Consider the following 13,929-nt stretch of genomic DNA (forward strand, 5'->3'; position numbering starts at 1 on the left):
ACTCGTAACGTGTATCAACTTTTGTTTTTGAAATGGAACACCTTGTATATAATAACATTCTGCGAAACCATCTGGGTACTTGTTTATGTGACATGTACCATACCTATCTCGAACATTTTCGGAGATAAAGAATACTTTTTAAGTCTTTTTAGTAGTACAGCTGAACACTTGAATTTTTGGTTGGGGTTCCCTATTAAATTTCTTTATCATAATGTAAGCATTCTTAATAGTTTTCTTTCATTTTATTACCAAAACGTAAGTAAAGGCAATTAGGAACGATTGAAAAAAATCTGTTTGTTTTATTTTAAGGTAAGAATACGGTTTTTATTTCTTTCTTTAATGCGAATATGTTTTACTGAACCGTAAACATATACTGATATTATTTAATTCCAAAAAAAATATTATATTTTATAAGACAAGCTGGACTTTCTAGTCTCAGGATGGAATTAACAGAAATAAAAAGACATTCCTTACAATTTATGTCGATGGAATCTTTGTTTTATATCTATAACAAGTTTAAATTTTCATTTTATTACCTGTTAATTACGATTTGAATCGTTTTCTTTTCAATCTAAATGTAGACAACACTTTATAGAATCATTGAATGAAGCAAAATCATATTTCATTTTAACGTTTTTTTTTTTTTAATTTAACTTTTTTTTTTTCAAGGAATACAATATATAATATACAACATACAAGGAATAAGTATTACAAAAATGCCATTTTCTCATATTTTATTTTTTTAATGAGTTTAATTTTGTTTAAAATAAATAAATAATTAATTAATAATTAAAAATATACATAATTTATAGAAATAAAATAAATAGCTTCCTACTCCGACAAAAAACGTTATCTTTGAATCGGAGAAATAGGTGCAATTTTATCAGGTAAAAAAAAGGTACGTGGTTAGGAAATGTTACACCTGCTTAGGCCGCCATTGACTTTGGTTTAAGCTTTGTTCGCGGTTAATGCTGAACAAATGGCACGTCTTTCTTTGCGGTCAACACCTAATGAACAATAACCACACAAATATTACGCACTATTGGATTGCTTTAAAAAAATATATATCGCACCTCTCTCTTGTTTTCTCTCTTTCTTTGTTCCCACATCAGCAAAATTTAAGAAGCTTCCAAATTAATCAAATCAGCAAAAACAAAAATAAATTTCTTCGTTCAAATGAAACTATGAATTGTATATATCATTATGTCTTTCATTACCTTGTAGTTTTTATTATTGTTGCAAAAGACTTATAAAAGAACACGGTAACAAGTTTTTTATTTTTCAATGGAACGCCCTATATATTTCCTGCCACGAAAGATTTTTTCTCCAGATTTCAAAAATATATAAATTGTTGATATTTGGATAAGCCGGTCTTGAATGGTTTAAGTTTAAATTTGTGGGTAACTAAACAAACGTTACTCAAGTTGGCCACGTGTGTTGCAAATTGACGAAAGACGAACTGCTTTTATATTTTCAATTTTCATTTAAAAATGTAGAAAAAACAACAACAACAACAAACCATAATTAAACGAAAACACAAGTTGAAATAAATGGCTATGTGCTTTCTATATAACCACCATGATTTCCGAAACATACATAAATAAAGTTGTCAAAAAGGGTATTTTCCAAAGTACCAAGATCGAACGCATCAAAAGCTCACAAAATGTCAAAAAATAGCCATAAAATGTGTTTTTTTATTGATTGTATTGCAGACATATTTGGTTATATTTTTCAAAACGATTTTGTAGTGCGGCAGTGTGGTTTTTATTAATGATTTGTCTGTTTCGTTTGCCCTTGTACATATATCCTAAACGTCTTAACCTCTGAGATATACAGGGTGGTAAAGTTTTCTAAAGGCGTTATTTAGTGTATCACAATTTTTTAAAATACACCAGTGGCGGGCGTACAAAATTTCACCTGTCTCCTTTGGCAGACATTGATGCTACGCCACTGACTTCTCTTGAAATAAAAATTGTTTTTACTATATCCAGTCATTTCTGAATAATACAGTTTTCGGTAAAGGTTTGGACTCGAATCGTTGGCAATTACTTAAGTGAGCCTTTTTTCCTGTCAGAAAGGCTAAATGACCATAATTATGGCCGGTTTTTAGAGGAGGATTTGCCAATATTGCTAGAAGCACCATATTTAATTAGGAACAGAATGTAGTTCATACACGACGGCGCGTCTATTCACTTTAGTGTTGCAGTAAGTGAGTATTTAAATCACACATTTAATAACCGATGGGTAGTTCGCGGCGGATCTCAACCATGGTCCCCTGGGTCCCCAGATTCAAATAGTATGGACTTTTTCTTATGAGGGCATCTTAAAAGTCTGGGTTATCGCATCCCAGTTAACGCTGTAAAACAGCTAAAGGATCAAATAACAGCTTCTTGCGATGTAATCCGATACACTGAAGGTAAACTTCAAAAAGAGCTGAAGCGTATATCTTTCAAGGTAGCGGACACTTTCACCAACTTATCTCGTTTGTATGTTCTACTTTTTTCAAAAACCTTGTTATTAATTTAGTAACAGTTGATAGTGTTTCTTAAAAGCAAGAATGGTTTATTATTTATATTGTTGTTATGATGTTACGTTATTTTATTAAAGCTGTAAAAGCAAAGAGAACAGTTTTCTATTTTCTTTTTATGAAGGACACTAGTTGGTAACTAAAAACTAGATATTTTGTTTTAGATAGATACGAGGGCTGCATTCTGTATTTCTTGATTTTCTTAAACAAGTATTGCCATCTGGCGTCTAACGTTTTGGCCACGTTTCAACTGTTTCTTTGGTGAAAATTAAAACAGTCAATTTTGAATGGTACACGACCATTTGTTTGCCGAAAGTTTTCGAAGAAATTAGAAAAACCAACCGCCGAAGACGAATGAATCAATCCCCACGACGACACCGATCAGTGCAAGCAAAGAACTTTTTGATCATTAAAAACGTTGATTTAATGAGCCATCCACCACATAGTCCTGATTTAGCACCTTATGACTTATTTTTATTCCCATGCATTAAGAATAAATTCTCGTATTTTATTTTTCACAAAAAAAAGTTAACCAGCGCAATGGCGACCTAATTAACCAAAATATTATTTGTTCATTGAGAGTCAGTGTCACGCCACTGATTTTATTTAAAAAATAATAAAATTTGCACCGATTTATGAGCAGATTTGATCTCTTAATTTTTTGTGTAAGAATAATTTTTATTTTAAGTGACGTATGTGTCTGTCTCTATCCGTATCTCAAAAGTTAACATGTTTATTGCATACGTCCATATGAAGTTTTCTTATTAAAATGAACCCAAAAATCGCGCTCTCAATTATTGACATTCAATTAGAAAATACCCCGTAGACCCTTATATTTTCGAGTTTATGAGACAATTTTGCAGGTGACTGTATAAAGTGTTTTTCATGTCTCGCCGAACTTCAAGTTACTGCACACTTTGTTAAATTTTAAAATTTGTACAAATTGTTGTCGGATGATATTTTTTCAAATATCTTGCGCGCCCTGTATAATTGATGAAACCTCAAACTCTCTCTCGACACAGTTTACGATACTGTTCAAATCAAATTATCGCATCTTTAGCAGTTTTTCATTTATCCCCAATAATTTACCCAGAAAAACGGAAAATATTAGGATGTTGTAGATTTTTCGCCCATAAACGATATACCCTGTATATAATTCAAACCATGTTCGACATATGGGTTATAGCCCTGGATCTCCCACGTTTCGTGATATATGATTTTTTTCAATAGAGTCAGTGGTTTTGAAGAAAATACTTGTTCTCTGAAACCATACAGCACGTGGTAAATTATGTCATGGCGTCTAGATTGAGGGCGAGAAATGGTGATTTTCATTTGACAGGGTATGTGATATACGAAAACCGTAAGTACAAAAATACTTTTTCTTCTTTTAGATTTTCGTCTATAATTGAAAAATCATTTATATAATGGAAAAAAATGCCTGAAATAAAAGTTATGGTCCCGGATCTCCTGCATTTCCTGGTTCACAAATTTTGCCGATAGGGTTAATAGTTTTCGACAAAATAATTTTTTTCTGGAAAAAAAAATCAAAATTTTTAAAAAAATACTTTTCGAGATTTGAGTAAGTCCTTTTTCAACAGGTGAAATGCGGGTGTGGACTTCAACCGTTCTGCCAATTCTAAAGTCGATGGCTGCAAATTTAAGACACCTGTTAATTTTTGAATATAGCACTTAATATCTTGAACACCCTGTACAACAGGTGAAAACCTTAAATGCTTTAGTTTTAGCTGTTAATGTCAATATTTTCATGCAAAAGAAACTGTCCGAAGTACAGTCTTTAAGTTATAGCCAATTTTCAATAATAGAGGGACCCATTTTTCAGTTTTTTCGAATTTGCGGCGCACCCTGTACATTTTTTACAAAATTTTAGGAATAAAATTTTATCGTGCCGAATCTTCTGCGTCTTCTCGTTTACGAATTTTTTCCGTCGCGTAAACCGGTTTCGAGGATTGTTTTTTTATTAGACCCTTGCAAATGCGATTTTTATTTTTTTCAAAATACTTCCAGACCCCTCGGCCCCCCAGTTTCCGTAGGTTTCGTTAGTGAAGTAAACTAAACTAAAAATTTGTGCCAATTTAGAAATCGACTACGATTTCGGACACTTATGGTGTTTCATAGCGATGTACAAAAAACAGAAAAAAATCGCAAGAAAAAAGGAGCCAAAGTTCGGTATCCTAGCTCATACCGTTCGGAAGTTGTTCGCATTTTTATGGAGCGTCGACAGAGAACAGAAATCAGAGAACAGAGAAGCGACAGACAAAAATAAAAAAAAATTGTTTTTCGACGCTGATTCCATCTGTACCAATGGCGACGCTATGCGACTCACCGTTTCCGAGATATGAGTTTCGCTGCCAAGCGCTTATACTTTCGAAAAATTCGATTTTATCGATTTTTGGGAAAGTTACAAGATTGCAAGTTCCGTAGCGCGTAGTGCGAAGCAGCATTTTATTCCAAAAGGATACCGTTTCGCCGTTTCGTGTGGTAAAGGGACGCATTGATTTTCTATCGTGCTCCCGCGGACCACTATGGAACTTTCGCAAAATCGATGTAATTTAACTGTGCATGCACCCTGTATAAAATGTCCTTCACATCTCGTCGAACTTCAAAGTTACAGCAAACATCGGTAAATATTAACATTTGCACAAATAATAGCGTTGTCGAATGAATTTTTTCAAATATCTCGCGTCCCGTATAACTGACGAAACCTGAAACTCTCTCACGGCACGGTTTACGATACTGTTCAAATAAAATTATCGGATCTTTAACGGTTTTCCATTTCATTTTATTCATTCCATTTACTCACAAAAACGGAAATTTCTAGGATATTTTAGATTTTTTGCCCATTGTTCGAAGTAGAGGTTAGAGCCCTGGATTTTCCACGTTTCCTAGTTCAAGAATTTTTTGAAAATAGTTTTCGAGAAAATATTTTTTTTCTGAAACGATGCAGTGCGCCGTAATAATCAATGACGTCATCGCGTCTTGACAGCCCCCGAAATAACGATTTCAATATGGATTTTTTCAAATATCCGGAGCAGCGTATCTGATAGACGAAAACCGCAAATACAAAAATTGTAGCTCTTGATGCGGCCTATTACATCATTTGAACCAATTAGCCATATATTCTATTATTTTTGATTTGCAGCTAATAATTTACTCTGTAAAAGAACAATTTTCTAGGTCTTTTAGATTTTTGCCTATAATTTTAAAACCCTGTATATAATCGAAAAAATGCCCGAAATAAATGTTATTGCATTGCTTCTGCCGGTTAAAGAATTTTGCCAATCTGATGAACGATTATGGAGGAAAACACATTTTTTAAATGTGGACACGGACTTTTACTTCTCTGCTAAATTTGAAGTTGATATCTGCAAATTTGGGACACTTAACACATTTCCCATTTAGTACGGATTATCGGGAAAACCCTTTACAATAGGTGAAAACCTTAAATGCAAAAGTTTTTGCTGTCTATGCGGGCTATATCACAATTAACAAAAGGTGGATCTGAAACACAGTCTTTCAGTTATAACCAATTTTCAATAATAGGCGTACCCATTTTTAAGTTTTTTGAATTTGCGGCGCACCCTGTATATTTTTCAAAAATTGTCAAGAATTACATTTTGTAGAGCCGTATCTTCTGCTTCTTCTGGTTCTGGGCGTTGCTTATAAGCTTATTTGCCTCGTGGAGGGTTAAAAAGGATGCAAATTTCAATTTTGTAGCTCCCACGGTTCGAAAGTTATTCAGGAAAAACCAAGAGACGAGAACGGAGAACGGACAGACACAAAAAAAATTTTTTTCGACGGTGATTATTTCTGTACCAACGGCGATCCCATAGGATCTACCGTTGCCGAGATATAAAATTATTATACGAGCTCAGATATTTTCCAAAATTCGATTTCAGCGATTTTCGAAAGTAACTAGAAAGAAAGCGAATAAACGCCGAACTAAAGGGACCCCTGGCAAATGTAACAAAAAAACCTCGTTTTAAATCACTTAAAAAATGCGTAACTCATTTCAGATCGACCGTAAAGCGAACTGATATTGTACTTAAGGGTTTATACGAGCCGATAAAAGCAGATGCAAATTTCATTACCCGAAATACCTGAGCCAGATGAAAAATGTGCTAATTAATTTCTGGGGGCAAACGTCTCATTTTGGTTGGTTCGCAGGTGGACCATATTTTATATTATTTTAGGGGTTGCAGATAGGCCGATAAAAAGTTTTCCGCATCTTTCGGGAATTTCGACGGCACATAAAAATGCGCGAGACAGATGTTTAGACGTGCGATAATTTAATAGAAAATTTAATTGTTTTTGGCCGTTCTGCGGCACATTTTTTATTTTAGCCATTAGACAATATGCAAGAACCAGAGTATGCCATTTTGGGCACTTTTATGCTCGTATCTAAGCATTTAAGCCTTTCCAAAATATGTGTTAGCATAAAGTTTTGAAAATTATGCTCAAAATTTAACTTAATTAATCTATTAAAAGCAGTATATTAGAGTCTACTATAACATTGATTAATACGAAATAACATTATATAACATTTTCTCGAATGAATTGTTTTTAATAGATGTCAACTGTCTACTTAGCATTATAATAACTAAACATTTTTCATTTCAATAAGATATTATTATTTTAAATATATAAATTTTAATCCTGTTTTCTTCAAAAATAAGTAGAATGTCTTGTATTGTAAACTGCTTAGAGGTATCTTATTTTTAGTTGATTTAGCTACAAATAAATTAAAAAATGAAAAAAAAAATACAACAACAAACTAGGAATGCAATTAAATAATTAAACGTCATGAATCATTTCGAAAATAAGTATGGTCCGTTCATAGATATAAGAAAGTGACCAATTGCTTTTGAATAGGATTATCCAAGGGTGTTGGGAATTTAAATTCAGGTAAAATTGTGGTCCGTAATAATTTTATACCTACCTGTGTTTAATAATATCCTTTGGTTTGGTATACTACTTAGTCTCAATAGAATAGTGACACTAAGGAAGTAATAAACATGTTTATTTGACTCTCATTGAACGTGGTGCCAGCAAGCAAGCATCTTTAGAAGAAACGGCCACATTGACGAAAATTCCAACATCAACTGTATGGAAAATTGTGAATAATCCCATATCAGCGAGGAAAAAAGAAGCGATGCTGACATTTCCTCGAGTGTAGATGAAAGTGATCAAGATATAATACGGCTTCAAATTTACCTGTTATACGAGGAACAAAGCGTGCCTACATTAGATATCTTAATTAGGAGGCTTGAAAAAGATGAAACCGATGTTAAATGTGGCAGAACTACCTTATGAAAATGTATATCACACATGGGTTTTAGATTTAAAAAATTGACAAAAGGCAAGTTTTAATGGAATCTTTTAGAATTCGGAAATGGCGACCGGAATAGCTAGAAAAAATTAGGATTTACAAAGAACAACAAAGGCCAATTATTTACTTGGATGAAACCTGGTTCGACTCTTATGATACCCCGGACAATTATGCAAAAAACCTAGGGCATACAGTTTTTAGGCTTCCACCTTACCACTGTATACTTAATCCCATTGAATATGTTTGGCACCAACTGAAATCTTCCATTCGTCGTAACAATTTTTTTCCCCGTGTTAACTCCAATGTCCTCAAACTTATAGAAAGTGAAGTTTTTAACACCCCTCCACAAAGTTGGGCAAATTCGGTTAAACATAAAGAAATAGCAGAACAATCGTATATCCATATTGCAAATAATATAGAACAAATAATAATTAGAACAGTCGATGACAGCGATAGTGATACTGATATATTATGTGAATAATTTTAAGTAATTAAAGTAGGTAATAAAAATAATTTGTAATTTTATTTTAGATTCAAACATAAATACATACATAAATAAATAAATATTGTTTAGTATCCTTCCTAACAAAACCCAAAATAATTAAATTCTAAGTACGGACCTGTTCGGCCATATTTCATTCTTACAGCTTGCCCGGGTCTTTCCTTAATTCGTATCAGTTAGTCACTTTCTTATATCTATGAACAGACTTTACCATTCAAATGGTGGAAAATTTAATAAAAAATTATTAATTTTATTTTTTAAAAGGTCGGTCAAAATAAAATAATTTATAATAATAAATGATTATCGATACAACTGTTTCATAAAAAAATATTAGAGATACTTTCACAATCGAATTACCTCGGAATTGGTAAAAATCGTCAATAGATTCAAGACGGTGCATCGCAGACCAACTTTCACATATATCGTTGGATTCGTCTTTTAAATGGCTATCCGTAAATGCAAAAATGTACAGGGTGTTTGATGTCAAATCCGTAAACCATCAACCCTCCCGGCAAACGATATATTTTCTCGAAGAAAAACCAAAAAACAGTCAATTCCATGAGATATATCTCGCTCACTTCCTGCTACTCCAATAAATGCAATAACTCTTTTTTACCTCCGTGCCTTCAGCGGCTTTAATCAAGCAATATGAGGTACCTTGCGAAAAAGTTTCAGGTAATGTTGAGGCTGCGTTTATAAAAAAAATATATGTCAATAATTGAAAATAACGCAGACATAAAATCCTAAAAAATATTTCATGGGCAATTTTAATATTTCGCTAATTGTTAATAATTCTATTTAGCTTCGCAAATAAATAAATAAATTAATGAATAAATAAATAATTTCGTATTTATACAAATAAAACTTGGAAGTTTCTCAATTTTTAAACATGTGACAATATACTTTTCTGAAATGTTCAAAAACATTTAGTCATCAATTGCTTTTATAACTGCCAGGAATATTTTGTAAATTTACGTATTGTATGCTGTGCAAGGGTAACTTTTTTAATTTGGAAAATTTTTATTATTGGGATTAAAAAATGAGAAAGGCAATTTTTTCTTCTTCTGTAATTACTTAATTTTTACGATTATGATACATAAAATAAGTTTTTTTCAAATTAATTCATCAGTATAACTACAAGGATATTTTTGTAGTGATTGCAGATTTATTTACTTTTGTTTTTAATTTGATATATCGAGAATAAATAGAGGTAAGTGTTCAGAAAGTTCAAAACTAATATTCTGTTATTTTACTTTATTTATTTTATTAAATAACGTAATTCCCGTATACATATGATGGGATCCCCAGGCTCTTAACAATTTATATTTATAACGATTGATTGATAATGATGGCTTTTTTGATATTTTATTTTTATTCATAAAATTAAATATAAAATGGAAACACTTCTGAAACGAGTTTTTTGAGACACCCTGTATAATAAGTGATATCGATTTCGCACAGTAGACGACAACCCTTACGGCAAGTTTTAACCTATATTAAGTGGCTATCAAATATTTTAAAAATATTAGTTACTTTTTGTTGCGATAATAATAAAAATAATACTTTTATACAATTTTAAAAGTACAAACTACAAACTTAATTTATCTGCTTCTAGATATTTCTTTTCAAATCCCGTTTAATGTACCTGATTTTTTTAAATTAATTGATTCAGTACCGAAGTTTGAAAAATGATTTTAATACATTGTAAAGGTTAAAGAGTGTGTTTTTTTGAAATAATTTATTTGAAACCAGGTTGAAATTCCTTTTGCTAAACATTTTATCTTTTTAAATCAATCAAACTATATAAAGAGCCATATAGAGTATTCCTCTGCAGAGCCGTATTGGTAGTCCAATATGACAGACTTCTTAATAAAACCGTCGAAAGTTTCCGAAAGCGCGGACTTATTAAAAATGTACGAAGCTGTCTTAAACAAGAAATTAACTAATCGTTTAAAAAAAAAGTGGCAATAAAACGAAAAGGATAATTCCGGTCGTAAAATTACGCTTTTGTTCTTTTATGGTGATTACAACAAGACCAGATTTGTTAATTGTTAATTTCTACCGGCAGCGTGTGTCGTATTTGAGTACATGTTTTATTTTCGGAGATAATCAATGCATTTTTTAAAATTTTATTTTTTTTAGTCATTGGTTTAATCAACTAAAGCTTATTTGCTTGTATAATGTTAAGACTGCATTAAGATCTTATCAAAGTATTCAGTCTAGTCCATCTAGTAATTTTATGGATAATGTCAATTTCGACGGGCCAAGGCAAAAGTGTAAAAAAAACTTTATTAACCTTTAAATTTTTCATTTGACTTAAATTATCTCCACGTTTAGCACATTTTGAACAAAGGATCACCCCCTTAAATTTTTCGCAATTGTTTTGAAACACCCTGTACAACTTTGCTGGTTGCTTGATGTTCTGTGGATATTTGCTTAAAAAAGAAAAAATAAGGAAAAAATAAGTCGTTTAAAAACTATTACTTATAAATAAGGAGGGAAGGAAATTTAAATTGCATGAAAATGCAAAAATGCATTTTATTGTGTGCCTTGTTTTGATAAGTGAAAACTATCTTCCATACGTCGTGGATAAAGAGCTATCGAGAGTTCACTTGAAAGTTTCTTAACATATTAAAAGAATTTGTAAAAATTTTCTAAACAATTATTTTATATTATAAAATACGTATTCAAGGAAATTACTGGTAGTAAATGTTAGCAATTTTTATATATTTACAAAAGTTGTCTAATAAAATATATTTTTGGTAAAAGTAGGAATAATTTTTTTTAATTCTTTTTTGTAAAGAATATAAGAATAAAACTATCTAAGATCTAAGCAGGTCATTAAAAAAAAAGTATTATTCTCTTGTACCTATATCACTCACGAAATTGGAGGCCACCTCTGCTTCCTTGACAGATTCAACAGAATTCAACAAAATTTTAGGTATCGCTGGGGCTGAGGTCATAAATAAATTGAAAATAACATAGGAAACATTTCAGAAGTTTTTACAGGAAATTTCACCAATTTCGAAGTTGAATTGGATTTGTATTGTATGTGCATGTTGCTATTCTTAATTGTATTCCAATATTTCTTTATAATCGCAATTAATATTTTAATTAAAATTAAATTAAATTAATTAAAATTATTTACTTTTTTTTTGCTTTATTTATATTTATCCAAATAGGTGTGTGGAATAGGTAAAAAATTATGGTTTTTTCTGAACAACGCGTTTAAGAAGCTTTAAAAAAAAACCTGTCTATTTAATAATAGTGGAGAATTGAAAAAAAGGAACCGTACAGTCAATAGTGATCGGGACCTAAAATATTGTCTTTATCAAAGCGAAGTCATTCCTTAATAAAAGTGAAAAAGAAAATGGAAGAAGATGAACCCATTATAAATATAAGCTGTGTCACCCTCTATTGTAAAATGGAATTTAAGTACCACAAAATAGACAAACAACAAGTAGTAATGGAATCAAGCAGATTACGTACTTGGAGACTTAATGACCTTCATGAAATTAAAAGATATAAATTAGATAACAGATCCATAATTGACCTTAATGGAACATGGGTCGATAGACATGACACTGCATCAAAATGATGGGTTGATGCCACTCAAAACTGTTGCATAAATCAGAAATAAGCTGTAGATGTTTAGCGAAGTTTTGGTTAGGTTTTGTTAGTTTTCAACATATGTTTGCAGATAAGAAAACATGTTTTTTTTTTTTGAAAATTTTGAGAAAACAACAATCGTTTTTATAATTGCGCAGAATGGTTTTTGTTACTTTACGAATTTTATGTTGTGCAAGTTTCTATTGGTTTGTTGAAGTGTTAACATTTCTGTAATTTTATTTTATTGGCAAATAATACTTTCTCACCGTAAGATTTTGTGAGTGAGTACGTGAATCTGTGAATAAAAAGCTCTAATTAAGATTCATTTTTGTTTTATTTATATATATTCAAATAGGTCAAATAGGAAAAGGTTATAGATAATAATAATAGTGGTGATTGATATGCGTAACATACGAGGTGCGTTCAAAAAGTTGGGGGACTTTTGTAATTAATTACGTGGGCTACGTACACTCGATCTTCGATTTTTTTTGTTATGTTGTTACACATGTGCCTAATACGTGTTCACAGTTTCAGCCAGATTACACGTTTACTTTTTTTTTGCGACAAAAGGATTAGATTTGTTTTGTATGGTCGGTCATTTTCAGCTCTCCAAAAACATGGAAAAAAGATTTTACATAAAATTTGGGGGATTACTTTGAATTATTTGAATAAATAAATACTATCGAAATATATCTCTAACTACATTGCTTATAAAGAAATAAAGAATGTTGTTACATGTTACAAGTCATATATGTATAAATTTATGATTATGTTATTTCCAATCATATTGTCACAAACAGTCAATCTGGATTTAGCGAAGGTTTTAGTACTATTAGTCTACTTTTACACATAATTAGTTTTTTAGATAATGGTCTTGCGACTGCACTTATATTTTTAGATTACTCTAAAGCCTTTGATCGGCTTGACCATAAACTTATGTACGCCAAATTGCGTTACTACGGCTTCGATGATGCTTCGACTCGATTTTTTGAAAACTACTTAGGTAACAGATATCAGAGAGTTACCCTTGACAATGTAAGTTCTGAAATTCTCCCTGTTCCATCAGGTGTTCTGTCCTTGGACCTATATTATTCTTAATTTATATTTCTGATATTTATACATCCATCGAATATTTGAGTTTGCAATTTATATCAATTTGGATTTGCATAACTTATTTCTATATTCTTCTAGACATAATCTTCAACTTAATGCTAAAAAATGCAGTGTAATGTTGTAAATGAATGTTTAAAAATTGTGAATTGTAATAAAAACTTTGGTGTTATATTTGATTGTAGGCTTAGATTCGTGGAATATGTATCTTTGTTGGTGAAAAAGCCTTATTTGGTTTTGCGCCATTTATGCACAGAATTTCGCCTTTTCTCTACTGGATATTTGTATATAACAATATACAGCAATAAAGGCAATTTATTATTATTACTATTATTATTACTATTATATTACTTCTTGATAAAACTTAAAAGCCACCTTTTTGAAATCACCTCGTACACAATACACGATATACAATGACAACACCTCAGAGGGGGCGAAGCCTAGCTGACCAAGTTCTTAATTTTTTACTGCTTTCGCTGAACATTTTTCCTATTTTTTCAGATCTCTACTTAAAGATTACTTCTTGTAAATGACACAGCGTTTTAAACAATACTAATAAAGACGAAAATAGTTAAAAAGACGGCAAATAAGGTCGAAAATCCGCAGTCTAAATTAAGGAACGCGAAATTCTGGATTCCAGTTACACCGCGATAAGTGCAATCGGGGGTTCGTTTGCGAATTAGGGACGTCGGAAGGGAATTTTATCGGGTCCGACATACCTGCAGTTTGGCCGGATTCGCACGTAATTTTTCAAATCCATTCTTCGTTTTTTCGTATCGTCGGAATCGTCGCACTCTTAACGACTACCCGATGTTGCGTAAACGGTCTAAACGG

General features: G+C 31.6%; 1 protein-coding gene across 1 annotated transcript in view; it reads right to left on the reverse strand.

The window, feature by feature from the left end:
* The window catches only part of LOC132704961 (uncharacterized), a 43,995-nt gene extending 30,077 nt beyond the window's left edge, over positions 1-13,918 (reverse strand). The window contains exon 1 of the mRNA XM_060675355.1: positions 13,815-13,918. The gene's annotated coding sequence lies outside the window, so the exon portion shown is untranslated. The remainder of the gene's footprint in view (positions 1-13,814) is intronic.
* Positions 13,919-13,929: the final 11 nt, after the last annotated feature.

The sequence above is a fragment of the Cylas formicarius genome, unplaced genomic scaffold, assembly GCF_029955315.1.
Source record: "Cylas formicarius isolate icCylForm1 unplaced genomic scaffold, icCylForm1.1 PGA_scaffold_10__41_contigs__length_53128322, whole genome shotgun sequence".
NCBI classification, from domain to species: Eukaryota; Metazoa; Arthropoda; class Insecta; order Coleoptera; family Brentidae; genus Cylas; species Cylas formicarius.